Raw genomic sequence first — 18,275 nt, 5'->3', positions numbered from 1 at the left:
AGGTCACTCTAAATGCTCCATACCCTCCTTTAGCATTGCCGGATAGATGCCATCCGTGCCAGCTGCTTTGAAGTGTTCAAAGGACAGTATGGCAGCTCTCACCTTTTCATGGGTAACAACCGCTTTCGCAGTGTTCCAGTTCCCTTTGCAACGCTTGCGTGTTGAAGGGGTTGCAAGAACCGTCAACTCTCCCCCTACCACTTCTCTCACCCGTTTTCCCGGGTGGTGTACTTCCAGGAGGGTTTGTACTGAGTCCAGTCTGGAGCTCGTGAAAGTACCGTCGGGTTTTCTAAGAGAATCCAACTTGGCCGACTCATCTCTTTTGAGGACTCTGCACAGCCTTGAAGTCTCCCTTTCGCCTTCCAGTTCCTCACAGTACGTTCTAAAGGAGTCGTTTTAGAAGTCGCCTGGTTGATTTCCTGAGTTTTTGCAGTTCTCGGTTCCACCAAGGAACCGTTTTACCGCTTTGGCCTCGGGAAATAGGACAAGCCTCTTCATAGCACTCTAAAAGTGTGCAGTTCAGAGTTTTCAATTCATCTTCCAACACCAAAGGAGTCCTTAGTCGCCTAGGAAACTGTACTTTATTGCCAAGAAGTTCATTGAACTTTGCCCAATCCGTTTTCCAAGGTTCCGTCTTTGTACTGCAGACTGTTCGCCCGCAATAGTCAGATTGAATTCTAGATATCGGTGATCTGACAGTGAGACCTCGTCCAGCACTCGCTAGTGTGTAATGAACTCTAAAAATTTTGGGGTACAGATTGTTAGGTCAATTACTTCGCTTCTTCTCGGTCCCACAAACGTTGGGGCGCACCCTACGTTTGCAGTCATAAGACCAGCTAAAGTGATGAAATCAAATAGTTTCTTTCCTCTTGGATTGCATTTGCTACTGCCCCAACAAATATGTTGAGCATTCGCATCGCAACCTATTAAGAGTTCGAGACCACTTGATTCTGCATACGCCACCAGATCCCTAAGTTCTTGCGTCGGTGGAGGATACAAAGAATCATAGGGTAAATAAGCGGAGGCAACTATGATGTTTTTCCTCTCGCCATTTATCTGGTATTGTATGATGACCGTAGCTAAGTCCTGGGAACAATATTGTCTCAGCATAGTTGCCTCTAACCGTCTTGACATCAGGACGTAAGCTCTCGGTCTTATGGATCTTTCGTCGTAGAAGATCCTAGCCCCCTTTACTGATCCAATGCCACAGATTCTGTTAAATCGAACCCACGGTTCTTGCACCAGAAAGATATAGGGGAAATCCTGCAGCTTTGTCATTCTCGCTACCAACAGGTAGGAGGGAGCTTTGGCATGCTGCAGGTTGATTTGACCAATCTTTATGTTTTTCGACATAAACTTAGTCTATTGTCTTATGGAAAACAGTTAGAAGCGTATGCGGCAGTCCGCGTATGACGGGGTTTCCCCCACACCGTACCGCCAGAGACTCGATCCCCTCGTGATTGATTTCTCTGAGAAAAGCCGTACTTGGAAGTACCGCAATTCCCATGTTCTCATCCACGAAAGATCTCATCTCATCCCGCAGAGCATTCGTCTGTTTTCCACTTAGCACCTTAATTAGTTTGCGGTGTCCGGGTTGCATAGATTCGATCACTCGAACTGGCATCAAGTCAGTTTCGTTCACATCTCTGGCTTCCCTTCCTTCCGCCTGATCCTTGGAAGGTGTAGGAGAAGTTACTAGCAGGTAGGATTCACTCTGTAGTCCCTTCCCCAGTGCGAGCCCCCATACGGGGGTTCCGCCCTTGTATGCACTATCCTCCGCGCACGTCTCCATTGTGGGAGAGCGCACCGAAGATGCTGCAATTTGCTCTATGTTGTGTGAGTCGAAAACCATCATTGTTCTTCGCTCTCAAAATGGAGATGATGCCCTACAGTCTCCTGATATGACTGAATTTCAGTCTATATAGGAAAAAGTGGAGCACCATATGGTGACTTCCCCTGAGCACATTCAGACTCTGTTGGTCCAGTTCGAATACCAAGTTGAAGCCCTCCACGTTTGTAGATTGGTCCTTCCTGGCATTCATGAACTTTACCCTCCAGTGTGCAAAGTCCATGCCCGGGTTCTGTTCACCCAGCAAGCGGATGATGTCCTCTGCCTTCCTTCGAGGGCCCGGTTCTGCTTGTCGTACTCAGCACAGGTGCCCCCTTTCAGAATTTTGACGGCCATCCACTTCTTTCATTCACTTCTAGATATGAGTTTTTGAGAAAAGCTCGTGGCAAACAGGCAGCAATGAACCGATTTTAATGAAGTTTTGCTTTACATAAAACACGATAATCTGTTTCTTTTAGGATGCCATAGCGACAAATTTCTAGAAAACCTTTATCTCTTGCTGGTACAGAAGTGGGGTAGATATTGTCTAAAAGAAGGGGACGGTTATAACGGTTTTCATAACGTTTTACCAAATACTACTTTTGCTATCTGGCAACCGATCCTTTGCACTGGAGGGACCCATTCCACAGAGATGAAGAGCTTCCATATACTGTTTACCACCAAAGAGGCAATTATGGGTGTTTGTTAATTGGTGTCGTCTTTATTGGGTACGGCAAGGAAATGATGGCCTTAAAAAGGGCAGCATAATCGATGTGAATCCTCTGCCAAATGTTCTCGGATTCTTTCCATGAGTTGAAGGGAGATTCTGGTAGACTCGTTTTGACACTGATAAATAATGAATACACCTACATGAACACCTACTTCATTTTAGAGCCACCGATGTTTTTTGGTTCAGCTCTTGGAATACCTGGTTTCTCAGGCTTCCTGGAATCAAAACATGTTTTGGTCTTTGAGGAAAGTTTCATGATAGGCGGTTAATGATCCACCCAGCTAGTGTTTTGAATTCATCCAAGATTATTGACAGCTCAATTGTCTCTGTGTTGAATTGGTTTGATGTAAAGAATCTGTGCTTCCCCGTTTTAATTCCAGCATCCATTCTCCAGCTCGGGTTCTCAGCGATATAAACTTATGCCCTGCTTTGAGGACTGAAATGATAGTAGAACGAAAATAGTAGTAGATAGTAGATAGTAGAGCGAAAAATTTTGGTCTGACGGCTTTAAATATTGTCACTAGAGTTCGGCCGCGATAGTTCAGTGCTAGTTGTGACCTCAGATAGGAACTGAAATTTTTTTGAATCAATTACTTCCCCGAGGAATTCTATATGTTGTAGGAACATGTGACTAAAAAAAGAGGGAGTTAGTTGCTCCCTATTTGGTCCGATCCGACATCAAGTGGATGCGGACTTACGGTTTACTCTTGATCAAGGTGATGTATATCCTGGGAGTTTAACGTGAGCACCTGCCCTGCAGGTAGAGAGAAAATCAGGGGTGAAAATAAGGTTGAAAACAGGGCCCATGGTGAAAATTACCAGGAACCGGAGTGAAAATCCCTCTTTCCACCCCAGCCTCATCAGGCCTGCGTGTAGGCATAATCCCACGGTCCTCTTCTAACACGGATTGATTGGAGACCACAGTCAGTGAAAGCGAGGCATTACTAACCATTCTGCCACAATTAAAGGGTATGGCGTCCGAGCTGTAAAGTGTAATTCTAAGCTTGAGTTCACAAGGAGCTGAAACTCCCATAAAGAGCCAACTGCAAATAACCTGGCTGAGAACATATAACCCAAGAGTTCTCCTGGAAGGTATGTTCTCAGAGCTCTCATGCAATCAGATAACCTTTGGGCTTCGTGACAAGAGCCACTTCAGATGAGTCCCTTGCAGACTCGGGTTTGATCGTCTTTGATTACATATTCGAGTTTAGGATAGCTTCTGTATTCGAGAACGTTTATCCATGTCCATATCCAATTTTGACTGCGGAGAAAGAGTTATTAATTCTGAATTCGGCGAAATTTCCTCTGGGTACTGACGGATTCCCCATACATGCAGACAACCGGTGTATCATTTTTGTTAACCAAATATAGGCATGTGGGGTATCAAATAGAAGGTGACGATTTGTGCTTTATGAAGTTGGTCCTAGTTTTGACGTTAGTTGTAAAGAGTCGGAGTATTAGATGTGCGTGTGTGATTGCCATTCTTGGGAGCTACCCCACTTCAAATTAAATTTATTGTTACTGGTATTACGTTCTTCACTCACGCTTTCTATCCACATGGACGTGAAGGGCAAGGGCAAGGGACCGTGTAAAACGATTTACGGCGTCGAGATTCGCACTTAGGCCATTTGAGAATAAAAGCTCAAGGTGAGTCGGTTTTGCCCTTGCATTTTATTCCATTGAGGAAAAGTATGGCACTTGATGTGGGAGAAAGCTCAATGAATATTTCATTCTACAATACAATCCACACAGAAAGGGGGTGGGGGTACACTCTGAATAGTTTGTTTAAAGCTAGCAGATGGTATTCTACATTGGGTGTAAAGTCTGCGGACTAACATGTAGATGCCGGTACCAAAAAAGTTGACAATTGAATAAATGTAATGTGAAAATGGCTTGAAAAGTGTCAGGACGAGTTAACCATGGGTACGCCATTAAGTACCAGAGTTCAGTAAACAAATATGTAATAGTGGAAAAATGGTAGAAAACGGTGACGTTGCAGACCCTGCCTCAGATGGAGCCGTGGCGTAGGCCAGGATGCCAGATAGCTTTTAGGGATATCGAAATGGTGGACCTTGGGGAGAGACCGGAATATTTGGAGTTTCTTATTAAGGCAGGCTTAGACCGGACAAAGGTTGTTACGCCGTTGACGATAATGAAGAATGCGCCATTGACGATAATGATGATGATGATGAAAGCCAGGGGAAAGAAGCAAAGTGTGAAAAACAATCGGAAAGGTGCTGCTAATATTTGTTGGAATGCGCATGGAATCTTTATAAGCAAATTGTTAGTGACACTCTTGTTAAGTGGATGTACATAGGTTTTATATATCTATATTTATAATGCTACAAGTAATTTGGATCTCGAGAAGGAGGTGTTCAGGCGAAGTAGGACCTTACCGAGAATACCGGAACAAGACCAAGCAAAGACGATAAAACCGTAATAACACCCACGGCATCTGTTAAAGATGCGCGACAGGAGGAGGCACTCTAGAACCAAGAAAGGGATCCATCCAAAAGAAGGTCGTCAAGTATGAGATTTCCACCAATGTCAAAGACGGTAAAGGATAACGAAGAGGAAAGATCAATAAACGAAAAAAGTGAAGTAGTATATAAAAGGAGTAATCCTGTCGGGGTTCATAGAAAGCAGAGTCCCAATCCGGAGGAATTACTCTTCACCTAGCTTGGTGTAAAAATAGTTGAGCTGTCCGCGTTTATCAAGGGCAAGCACAACATAAAGAATATGGTGAGGGCTATTATTGTTCTTTTCTAAATAATCAGCAGGCGTGTAAGGGAAAACAGGCAGAGAGGCAATTCTGAAAACCAGCACTATATAATTCAGAAGGAGGAAAGCATACAGCAAATGTAGGACGAGCGAAGCCCAAGATGAACAAGTCGGAATACCGGAAGCTCGCGCTTCGGGTATAAAGGTTTTGTGTTCATCTTATGTAAGAGACGCACATATCTCTGTCCGTATATAGCTACAAATCCAACATAATCCATCATATTTTTCCAAACTACGAGACATACGTACATATTAGAGCCATAGATATCACGCTCACCCTAAACAAACAAACTGCCTATTACCTGCTGTACACATATATGCACGTATCTAAATTTATCGTACCCATATTTCCGATTTACGTCTTATTCTATCTGAATTAGGCACTACCCGCAAAGTTCATTAGCACGCATATATTATATACCTACATACACACATGTCTGGTTGACAAATAACTAAAAAACTAAAACAAAATAATTGTCTGCCACCCAATTCATAAGAATTCATTTCGTTGTGGTATTGACGAATTGATATGTGATGATGACGTCATGCGGGTTGTAGAGTGCACGAAATTCACAAAAAATTGTAAAGTTTCACCCCCAATAACTTTGTTAATAATAGTTGGATTTTCTTCAAACTTGACCAAACTGTGCATTATGTTCTTCATTACACTCATGCCAAATTTTGTATTTCTGGGATGAACATAAGGGGGGGTCCCGGGTAAATTTCTAAAATGTGGAAATGTACTATTATTAACTTTATTTGTGCAGATATCGGAGCCGGATATATTTTGAGGCCTAGATTTCGTAGAGATGCACCACTGTGATTTTTTCCAGATTTTTCGGTTGGATAGGTTCTGAGAACGAGACCTGTTACACTTTTTGTGGGTCATATTTTCAACCCTTACTCCCCTATGTTTCATCTAATATCAAATATTGAACCAGATTCGAAAAGTACTAATTGAGACCTTTCATTTGACACCCTACTTGGCTACATTCTGTGAAAAAAAAATTTGCACCCTCCATTCACATGTACGGAGAGCCCCCCCTTAAACTTAACGCAAGATGGCGCCACTTACTGCATGTAAAGGGATCACCAGATTACATACTCTCACCAATTTTCGTGACAATCGGTCTAGCCGTTTCCGAATAAATCGGGTGTGACAGACAGACAGACAGACAGACAGACAGACAGACAGACAGACGGACAGACGGACAGACAGACACCGTCACCATTCTAATAAGGTTTTGTTTCACACAAAACCTTAACAAAAATGATGGATGGACCAGTTACTAGCAAAAAAGTGAAAAGAAAAGGAAAAGCAAAAGTGCGAACTCGTCCAGATGCGATTGTTATCTCCAGAAAGGGCAATCTGTTCTACGCAGAGATTCTTAGAAAGGTCAAAGCTGATCCCGACATAAAAGATCTGAGCGGAAATAGGAACAGAATCCGAAGAACTCGGAAAGGGGATTTCATGTTCGAGCTGAAAAGATTCAGCGTAGGCAAAACTTCGCACTCAAGTCAAAAACTCACTTGGGGAGAATGTCGCAGTGGGTGGATCTCGATGAAGTGATATCGAAAGGAGAAATTTGTACTGCTCTGAAGGAGCAATTTAAGTTGGAAGAATTTGCTGAGGAGTCAGTTGTGGGTTAACGAAAGCTCTATGACGGTACTCAAAATGCAATGAGAAAATGAGGTTTATTCAAATAAACCTGAATCATTACAGGGTCGCTCAGGATTTACTTGAGCAGACCACGTTCCAATGAGAGATGGAAATCGCCCTAATAAGTGAAACGTACAGAATCCGTCACGGTGGGATATGGGTTACAGATTCGACTGATGGAGCTGCGATATGGGCTTGCGGTCAACAGGCCATACAATGTGCTGCAAGTCAGGTAGCCAGTGGCTTTGTGTGGGCAAAAATAAATGTATATCTATACAGCTACGCCCCACCAAGTTTGACACTATCTGAAATGCTTGATAATCTTGCTCTCGTCGCAAGTGGACGGAGTTCAAAGATGATTGCTGGTGATGTCAATACTTGGGCCCTTGAGTGAGGTAGCAGAGAATCAAATGCCAGGGAGCGTAGTTTATTAGGAGCTTTTGCGCAAATGGACATTGTTTTGGCTAACGAAGGTGCTGTAAACACTTTTTAGAAAGGGGGTTCAGGTGCGGTTGCAGACCTGACCTTTGTCGGCCCCGTCCTGGTGCGTCCGCGAACGCTATACCCAGCGATCACCAGGCAATCTTCTTTGGGACATGTGTCGAGCTACAGGGCAAAGACCCATCATGTTCGCCTCCCCAGATCACGTGTCCTACCTTCTTACTGAAAATCATCTAGGGGTTATTCTCCCAGCAAGAGGAGGGCACCAATACATTCCAACCATCTTTGAATGTGACGGCAATTCCGCTAGTCAGCAGAGACGAGCTGCTGGAGATCAGCGGTAAAATAGGAGAGAATAAAGCGTCGGGCTTGGACGGAGCGTGCCGTGAAATCCAGACCTGACATATACGTTGAGTGGTTCGAAGCGAATATGTCTGGGGAGACATTTCCAATGGCATGGAAGCGGCAGAAGTTGGTACTTCTGCCTGAGCCTGGTAAACCTCCAGGTGAACCATTCTCATACAAACCCATATGTCTTTTGGACATTGTGGGGAAAATGTTAGAGGGGGTAATCTGTAATAGATTACTCCTTGTGGTTGAATCCCAAGGCGGCCTTTTAGAAAGGTAGTATGGGTTTCGTATAGCCAAATCTACCATTGATGCCATCAAATTGGTTACTGGCTCGGCCGAAGACGCAATTCACGGAAAGGATAGTACCAGTAAATATTGCGTGGTAGTAACCCTGGACGTCAAAAATGAATGTGGTTGCAAAGCATCTTGAAGATGCTGAGTTGTACTCAAGCGAAGCAATCAGTGTTGTTAAGGCTTGGTTAGAGAGTACTGGACTGGCACTCGCGGAGGAAGAGACGGAAACGGTCCTCATCACTAAGCGCCGCAAGAGAAGTTACGCCTGCATTGGCATCGGGAATCGTATCATCATTTCCAAGCTGGCCATCAAAAACTCAGTTTTTAGTGGGTAAACATTCCACACTCTGGTGTGCCCAGACCAGGGTCTTTTGAAGATTTCCACCTCCATAAAAACGACAAGTTGGGTGATGGACAAGTCATTGAAGGATAGACGCATTGCGATTTGCAGCGATAGCCAAGCAGGGTCGAACAAACCTTTGAAAGACCTACTCTAGACACCTGAGTACTATTTTATAGAAACAAATAAAGAGTGAACAGTTTCCTATAAGAACCAATTGCAGGACTAAATTACATTGGTTATACCAACCTTTTGATGTTAAGATCACACAAATATTATTAACCGCCTGTTGAAAAGCAGGAAAGAATGCAGAATTATTGTAGGTATTCTGTCTGGTAACAACTTGTAAGTGAGAGACAAGTTCAGAATGGGAGTATTATAGGATGCGTACGGGATACAGGTAAGGAGAACATGGAATCCCTTTCATATATGAGTGTTTTGTATAAGATTTTTGTGCAGCACGCATAAGATTTGTGGTGCTGATGTATTTCATTTGCGGAGGGTAGCAACCCAGTAGGGTAGGTGAATGCGTTTACCAACGTGAAGAGAGTTGTTGTCTGGAGAGAGCTAACCTCTGTCCGCATAAAGCTGGTGACGAAAGACGTCCCATCTTTCACAAAAGAAAAAGGTGTGTTCAGCGTCGTGTGCTAGTCCATTCCAGAGCAAACAATCAGGAGATCGCATTTTCCCAATCCTGTTCAGATAAGACTGAAACCTTCCACGCCCGCTTAGAGGTTGAGTAAGGGAGTAAGTTAAGTTTTCGCCTTTACGGCGGTAGATAGCTTTACGCTGGGGATCACGCCCGCTATCATCAGCACGGCCGGTTCTGAGACAGTGCGATAAGCAGACGCCACTTGCAAAGCTCCCCATCTCTGCATTTGATCAAGGCGATGCACCTCTTTGTCAAGGGCATCAGCCCATACCTCCGCGCCATAGAGCAAAATAGACCGCGTTGCTCCCATAAGGAGACGTGTCCTAGTAGATATAGAGCCCCCAACATTTGCCATTAGCCGACTCAAGACCGAGACTCCAGCTGCAGCCCTGTCCGCCGTTGCTTTGATTCTCTCGAAGAAGCTCATCTCAGCATTAAAGCAAGGTATTTAACAGCTGTGCCCGGATAGCTGAGTGGTTAGAGCACAAGGCTGTCGTACGGAAAGTCGTGGTTCAAATCTCACTGGTGGCAGTGGGATATGTATCGTGATTTGATACTAGTCGACTCAGCTGTGAATGAGCACCTGAGCCAAATCAGGGTAATAATTTCAGGTGAGCGCAATGCTGACCACATTGCCTCCTATAGGGTATTGAAATCCTGTAGTCCATTACGGTGTTCTAACAACTTCAAGGCCCTGATCCAATTGGATTGTTGCATCAACGATTATTATTGTTATTTAACCGTTGGTTTTGACTCTATAGTCAACTCGCCGATTGATGTGGAACGCAGGGTCGAGATTCTCTTTCGGGTCAAGATGTCTACGGCTGACGTTTCTCTGGAGAATTTCGCGCATTTCCTGATGAGCCTTTCCTCTTGGGATCTAGCTAGGACGGTCGATTGCATTTCTACTCGATTCGTGTCCGAATCCACCTGTTCAGGACTATCGATCCTGACTGGGTTTCGAAACAGGGGCACTACAGGGTACGGGATTTGTCGTTGGACGTCCCGGTGTCACATCGGGTATGTCAATCCTCGCTGCGGTAAGTGACGCATTTTTATGCTGCGCCCAAACGCACTCAGCTCTTCTTCCTTCCATGCTATTTCGTCGTTTTTTTTTTGTGTAATTAGGTTTATTCTCCATTGGAAATTCACTAGCGCATCTCGTACAAGAGAGTGGGCCGTAATAGTCAGGAATAGGTGTACCCACTGGGACACAGCCTCTACCCCAGTTCCCTGAGGTCTGACCTACACTTAGCTGATCTCGGAACTCACGGACGGATCAGCGTTCGCTTAGGACAACGCCGTCTACTAATACCGCTTCAATGAACAGTACCCGACCAGTGTCCCGAAGGGGCTGACTCCTGGTACACGTCACAACTTCCACCTTGATGCGAGCCTAGCTCTCACATCATCCCATCGACATTGACAGAGAGCAGTCGACGGCTCCAGGGGCTTCCAGTGTGTCCCGACGTGTACCGGTCATTCGCGGTTCACTCTTTACCGAGAAGCTTTCCCAAGGACGCAGGTATACTCCCAGCTAGGGGGCCAGAACTACTTACTCGAGCACCTCGGGGACGTCACACCCCGTATCGTAAACGACCCGTTAAAGGATGCTGATGACCCCTGAGGGTATTTGTTTAGGGGGTTGCGTTGAGCACAATGGATCATTTTGGTTTGAGTGCTGCGCCTAGGCGCCTGGCACTTTTCATCATCATATCCTGTAGCTTCTGCTGGTGTTCGCGGATAACAGTTAGAACCACAAAATAATGTTTTTCCATGTTTTCGAGTATTTTCCGAAAAAATATAATCAAAAGATATAATTTCATTATCAAAACGGCAATTAGAATTATTGCCCTTCAAGCTCATCTCCTTAATATGATGGCCATGCTACCCAAGGTTATTATCAATGTCTTATCATGGAATCATTGCATCGCCTGCTTTCGTTTCATCCCCAACTCCTACAATTCTTTCGGTGAAAGCTTTCTAGGGAAAAGCCTGGCATGCCTGCAAAAATTCAGATACCATTCTGATAGCGTGTAGCCGGCTGTTGGCGGAAAAGTAGTAACTTTTCCATTCAGTTAAGCAACAGCCACCGGCGGAAATGGCACGAGTTTTGGTGATAGCATCAGTTCCACCTCCGCCGACCGACTCATAGTAGAAGGACTTGCTTAGAATCGTGAAATCAAACTGGAAGCAGTTGCTTTGAACGTGTCCCATTGTTTAGGGCTGAATATACTTGGTGTTGACCTAGGGATTTTTTTATGTGAATGGTAACAAATTTTAATAAGGATTTGCCTCGCTATAGGGGTTAAGTCCTCGGTGGATTTGAGTATGATTTGCTGAATTAGAAACGATTTAGTTAACGTTGTCTGATCATTCGTTTGGTGGCTGAAATTATCATGTACCCTATTCTAGTTTGGTGAAATGTGTGGGAGTGAATTAAGGGATGAAAAAAATAGAAGTAATGAGGGAGTGTTTTCCAGTGAATCTAGGTATTTTTTAAGAGCAAACAGGGAGGTTTTGTTGGACAAACCCACCTGCAGTGTTAATAATTGGCTTATCGGATTAGGTAGTTTGACCGAGCTTGAGTTTCAGTGGTAACTCAGTTAACCGCAAGGTTCGGTGTATAAGGACTCAGTGCAAGGAGATGAAGTGAAGTAGGGAAAGCAAGTGATTAAATTTCATTGGACGAACACGGAATTGCATCGATTTATGCGTTATTGATGAAGCATTTGGAGTTTATTAAGACATTCTATCCGATCCTTGTTTCATCCAACGTTGAAGAGTTATTTGGGTAAGTATCCCTTCAAATAGCTTTTACAGTTTAATAGGGGGAGACTTATCATATTTCAGTTTCTACAGGCCACTATCTGACCATGACTATTGAATTTATGATTATTCTTTGACTTGGAACTGTGATGAATCTAGAGCTGGTGTTCGACACCTTGGCTCCCCTTTTCTCTGTGGACATTGTTGTCCATCTTTACTCGAGTTTGTTATCGTTCCTCTTTCTTTTTTCAAACGTTATAATACTTATGGTCTTATACTGCTTATAAATTACTTACTTACTTATAATAAACACAAAACCTTATTAAAATCGGTTTACTGTCTGTCTGTCTGTCTGTCCGTCTGTCTGTCTGTGTGTCTGTCCGTCACACGCATTTTTCTCGGAGACGGTTATAGCGATTGGCACCAAATTTGGTAGAAAGGTGGGAACTGTGAACGCTCACGCATACAGTGAATTACATCCTTTTACGTCGAATTTAAGGGGGGGGGGTGCCTATACATGCAAAAGGGGGGTGTAAAATTTTTCTTCATCAAATATAGTCATGTGGGATATCAAATTAAAGGTCTCGATTAGTACTTTTCAAAGCCGATCTTAGTTTTGACACTCGTTGGAAGGGTGGGGAGCGCGGGGGGTTGAAAGTGATCACTTCTTTAAGGGGGCCATTCTCAGAAACTACCAAACCGAAAAATCTGAAAAAAATCAGGAAGCTGCCACTATATGGTGCCTGGGCTCCGAAATACCTTCCATGCCGATATCTGTTTAAATACTACTACTACAATTCTTTGTAATTGATTAGAAACCCCCCTTAAGTTCATCCTAGTACCATGAAATTTTGGCTATAATATAGAGCATGATCTTACCAAGTTTGGTGGAAATCGCACTATTACTAACAAAGTTATAATACGTTAAAGTTTATGGTTCTTTGCAAATTCAAGACTGTGAATGGCAATATCACCCGAAAGTGGATACTGTCACATAATATATGGATATATTACGTGCTACGTACTAAGAAATACACAAAACCTTTCGACCTGAAGCGTCCAGCTTCCGGTTTCCCGACTTATTTCCAATTTAGTCTGCTGTCGAAAGTCAGTCCTAAATATTTCGCTGTTGGTTTCCAATCGATGGGCTGATTTTCGATTTTGATTTTCCCCGGTTTCTGTTCTCTCTTTCTTGTGATGAAGATTGCCTGGGTCTTCTCCGGGTTTATTTTTATCTTCCACTTTTTGAAGTATTCCAACATTGTTTTGGTTGCCTTCTGAAGATTGCTAGTGATGAGGCGTGCCTGTTTCGATGTGTGGAAGAGGCATGTGTCGTCCGAGAATAAGGAGATCCCTGTGAAGCCGTTGAATTTTCTTGGAATGTCCGCCGTGAATACTGTGTATAACAGCGGTGAAAGCGGCGATCCTTGGGGTACTCCTGCCTCTATTCTTTTTTCTGTTGATTGGTGTCCCTCCAGTGCCACCCTAAAACTTCGATCTGCAATAAAGGATTGGATTAGTCTTATCATTGAATCCGATATTTTAAATTTCTTTAGTTTGGCTACGAGCCCTGCGTGCCAGACTTTATCGGAAGCTTTCGATATATCGAACATTATTAGTCCGGTCGATTTCCGCTTGTTCAAACCACTGCGAATGTGCTGGACTACTCTGGCCAGTTGAAGCTCGCATGAATGATCTCGTTGGAATCCGTATTGTTCCTCTGGGATGATGTTGAGCTCGTTGAGTTGATCCTGCAGTCTGCTCTGTATTACCCTTTCTGCAATTTTTCCAATTGTTGGAAGTAGGCTGATGGGTCTCCAGTTCTGTGGGAAGGTTGGGTTCTTTCCCGGCTTCGGCAGAAGGATGATGATGGACTTTTTCCATGCTTTTGGATATGTTCTGAGACGGAGTATTGCATTTGTTACTGCGGTGATTGATTCGGCGATGTTATTCGGTGCGTTCTTGATACACTCGTTTGTAAGCACTTTTTACTGCACTTTTTACTGCTTAGTCCATGGATGATGGTTTGGACTTCCACCTGATCTGTTTGCAGTTCCCAGTCTTCTCTTTGTGTTGAGTCATCTTGTGTCTCTGTTTCTGACTCGTACTCTTCTTCAGATTCATCGTCCGATGCGGTGTTCTCCCTGAACTGAAGTTCGAGTGAGTCCGCGACCGCTTCGGCCTTTCCTTCTTTATAGAATTCTAGGCCATTGGGACCATGAATTGTAGGCATTTGCCTTCTCGAGCCTCTTTTAAAATATTTGCTGAGCCGCCAGAAGTTGTTGTTTCCCGGCTCTAAGTTTTGGAGGAAGTATTCCCAGTGTTCGTTCCTGAATCGGTCAATGTCATCTCTGATGACGTTAGTGAGCAGATTCGCTTCTCTTTTCAGATTGGGATCTCCTGTCATTCTTCATCTTTTTCTGATGCGATTTCTCTCCCTTATTCTTTCTTTAATATTTCTTGGGAGCCGGTAGTATTGTTGGTCGTTTTCTTCTGTCTCCGTTGAGCTCTCCTGCTTGGCTGAAGTTAGTTGGGCGGTTAGGTTTTGAATCTCTATTTCTACCTGCTCCGATGTTTCTAGTTTTGAGGTTGTGGTGTATTGTCTTAGAATGTGGCGGTAGGTGTCCCAGTTGGTGCTTTTTATCATTTTCGGCGGATTTTCAATATATATGTTGTATATTGAAAATAGCACCGGTTTGTGGTCCGACGAGAGGTCGTCCAACACGTTGATTGTGATGTGGTTGTTGTAATTCTTTGTAAGAGCCACATCGATTATGGTGCCAGTCATGCTGCGTTCATAATGTGTTGGTTCCTCTGGTGCGTGAATAGTTGCTCCGTTTCCATTTAGGAAAGTGAGCAGTTCTCTTCCCGCTTTGGTGTTTCGGGTTGCTTCCCAGTCTCGATGACGCGCGTTCAGAAAAGTCGGTTTGTTCTCGTTGAGTAGCAGTTGAAGGTCCTCTGAAAAATTATCTGCTGATGGTGGACGGTAGGCTGATATAATTTTTACATCAGCTGGTCCTGTCCTTGCCTCGATGACTGTAGCTTCCATTCCAGTGATGAGTGGTGTTTCCAGGCGGTGATGCTCGATGCTTCTCTTAATGAGGACTGCGGTTCCTCCTCCACGGCCTGTAAGTCGGTCGTTTCTACATATTTCGTAGTTGGGTACTTTAAGTGGATCTGTTGGTTTGAGGAACGTTTCCTGGATGAGTAGTATATCTACTTCTGCCTCGTAAAGGAATTCTTTTAATTCTCCCATTTTTTCTTTTACGGAATTTGCGTTCCATGAGGTAATGTTAAGCTTAATGTTTACCATGGTGGATCTTAGTTGGGTTGCCTAGAGGGATCTGAGAGCTAAACAGGTTTTGGATCACTTTAGTCATCATTGACTCTATCATGTTTTGTATCTGTGCTTGTATGCTGCTCAGCACTTGATCCATTTGCACAGGCTTCGGGTTCGCTGAGGAAGAGGGAGTTTTCGGTGCTGTTGGAGTTTTTCCTGACGGTTTGTTGATTGGTTGTGTTACCTGTGATACCTGTGGAGAAGAATTAGATTTCGCCATTTGGGCGAAGGTTTTCTTAATATTTTTAGGATTTTTTGGACATCCGCCGTAGCTGGCTGGATGATCCCCTTTGCAGTTGGTGCAGGTTGCCTTCTGCTCCTGCTTCCTCTCGCATTTGGAAAAGTGATGCGATCCCTCGCATTTAACGCAACGTGCGTCGGCGAAACAGTTGTTCGCAGAGTGTCCAAACTGCTGACAGTTATGGCACTGCGATTGGGAAGCCCTCGGTTTTTGGGACTCGATTTTCACGATCAGGTGACAGATCGATTTGACATTGTATATGCCGGTTTCGTTTTTCGGCATTAACACCTTTAATAGTCTGGAGGGCCCGTTCTTCATTTTTATGAAGAAACACTCTATAGGATGGAAGCCCTGATCCTCAAGGTCTTCCTTCACATCTTCGGGCGCTATTCCCTCAAGCCCCCGGATTATAATGTTGATGTTCCTCTCTTCTGGGAGAAGATATGTGTGGAATTGAATTCCACTTTCTCTAAAGAATTTGGTGATCTTCCGGTGGTCGCTCGGCTGCTCTGGAGTTATTCTCACCCCCAGGTGTATCCTCCTCGCGTCAAGGATATTAATTTTCCTTTTTCTCAACTCTTTCTCAATGGCTGGCCATTTTGATGGCTGCCTTAAAATCACGGGTACCGTGCCCTTTTCGGCTTCTTTAGCCTTAGGACTTTCCTGTCCTGAAGGCTTTGGCTTTTCCGGTGACTTCACTACGGTTTTTTTTTAAAAAAAGTGGGCGGAAGAGTTGGCACTGGTTTCGGTGGCGGCAGAGGTGGAAAGTCCACATCTTCCTCCTCCTCGGTGGCGGTGTTGTCCGTGTTGTCGGTGGACATCTCCTCTTCCGATGAGGAGTTACTTTCGGTGTCCGACACTTGTGGACTCTCGATACGCAAACGCTTGCCATTTTCTTTCTTCTCCCTGTTTTGCAGGTCTATTGACTCTTGCAAGCTTTTGATGAGGGCTGTCAGACCCTCGTTCTGCTTCCGCTGCTCCTCTATCTCAATTTTTGCAGCGGCTAGCTGCTTGTTGATTTCATCCAGACTGCGTTGCAGACTGGCGATTAGCTTTTCTTGGGATTGGTCCGATAGTAATCGGACCTCTGGGGCTTTCTGGGCCCTCGTCTCCATAACGATTTCTGCTGAAAAAACTCTTCAAAAACAAAAACTATTTTCTACCCACAAAAGCTTAACACTATCCACGCTTATCACTAAAGGGTACCTAAAAGATACCGACTCCTGTAAAAAGAAAATAAATTTGTAATTAGAAATTCTCAAAAACTTTTACCACTCTGCTGCTGTCCAAAGACGTCTGCTGCATTCGGCTGAACTCTCAAGAATGATTATTCTCTGTGTACACTTCCTGCTTTTATATCCTGTTCCTTTTTTCGCGAATTATGCATCAATTGTTTTCAGGGAACACTAGGGTTTCATAGGAAGTATTCACAAGGACAGGACCCACTGCCATGAGTGTCTTGAAGGGTGGATGCAAGAGAAATGGTTGCGTGCATTTCGAGTCCTTGAAATTCTCAACATTGACTATGTATGAACTATAAATCCTGTCAGTATTTTCGAGTGTTCTGAACAATGAGTTTGGATATTTGTAAAACAGAAGCGACATGTTACACTGCAAAAATCCATTGGGACATGCTCGTTTTGAACCACTGAATGTTTTGTTATCCTACATCCCTCAGGTCGACTTCTCGTGAAGAATTAATGAAAAATATGTAAAATGTTTACTGAATGTCACATTGAAGACAAGGGCACTGTAATTTAGATTCGAACATGCTAAACGAAAGGCACAAGAATCTAACGTTTTATTAAAAATTCCATAGGATGTCATCTCGCCAAATATTTGTTGTGGGGCTCTTTTGAGGATGTAAGTCAAATGGTTGTCCCACCTTTCCAGTCATTTGATCATATAATATGGATTATAAATTTAGTGGACATTTTTCAACAGAAAGTTAACTTTAATAGGTGCGAAAATGTAATCACCATTCCCAAGTGGATCTGGTTCTGTGAAGGAGCCAAGAAAAGTTTTTGAAGGCTCCAGGTTATGTGAACTCAGAAGGGAAAAAGATACGAGTTCATCCAAGCATTGAATTAATTTGAGCAAAGTTTGAATTTGTTAAAGTGCTTTTAAAATGTAACGGCCAATGTTTGTTTCTAATATTTAAAAATAGAATAAAAAGGTTTTGAGTTAGATAGATTGGGGACTTGTAGTCTAAACTGACGTGAATTCAACATGGGCCAAATAGTCTTCATAGTTTCGTCTATAGGAGTTAATTCGGCAGCCGGAATCTGAGAACATTTCCCAGATGAAAACCTTAGCCGATTTCCAACAATAATTCGGAAAATATGTAGCTGGCTTTTCATGTATATAAGGGACTATAAGGTATTGTGTGGTACGTAATGCTATTTGTATTGAAACGCTGGCATATGGGGCGAAAAAGTTGTTCCCTCCTTCAATGTGGATGTTTATGAAATTCTGAAGCAAAAGACTCGAGCTGAAGTTGATGCTTGTGAGGTCTTTGGTACAAAAGATTCAGTTTCTAAACAAATAGTTTGAACTTTGTTTTTAGATTGCTAGTTAGAGATACATAGACTTAGAGATACATAGTCTTGGTTGACTATGTAAAAGGATGGTGTAATGAACCTAGGGGAAATAGGAGTACCAGACGATCATCCTAAGCGGCGGAGAATGACCTAGAGGGAAGAGCTCTCCTTGAAACCTAAAAAGTTGGCGAAATTGACTGCGAAGGTCCACTCGCAAAGACTGAAGCTGCTCGGAAATGTGGGGGGTCCTTTGAGCACTTTGATCCCTCACGTGCCATTAACACAAAATTAACGTGTCTATACCGATG

The 18,275-nt window shown here is 43.6% G+C and overlaps 1 protein-coding gene across 3 annotated transcripts in view; it reads left to right on the top strand.

Moving 5' to 3' along the window:
• Window positions 1-11,166: 11,166 nt before the first annotated feature.
• The window catches only part of LOC119660356 (probable G-protein coupled receptor No18), a 254,873-nt gene continuing 247,764 nt past the window's right edge, over window positions 11,167-18,275 (top strand). For all 3 annotated transcript variants that reach the window (XM_038068856.1, XM_038068857.1, XM_038068858.1), the window contains exon 1: window positions 11,167-11,871. The gene's annotated coding sequence lies outside the window, so the exon portion shown is untranslated. The remainder of the gene's footprint in view (window positions 11,872-18,275) is intronic.

The sequence above is a fragment of the Hermetia illucens genome, chromosome 6 (assembly GCF_905115235.1).
Source record: "Hermetia illucens chromosome 6, iHerIll2.2.curated.20191125, whole genome shotgun sequence".
NCBI lineage: Eukaryota > Metazoa > Arthropoda > Insecta > Diptera > Stratiomyidae > Hermetia > Hermetia illucens.
This window is presented reverse-complemented; position numbering and strand designations above follow the sequence as displayed.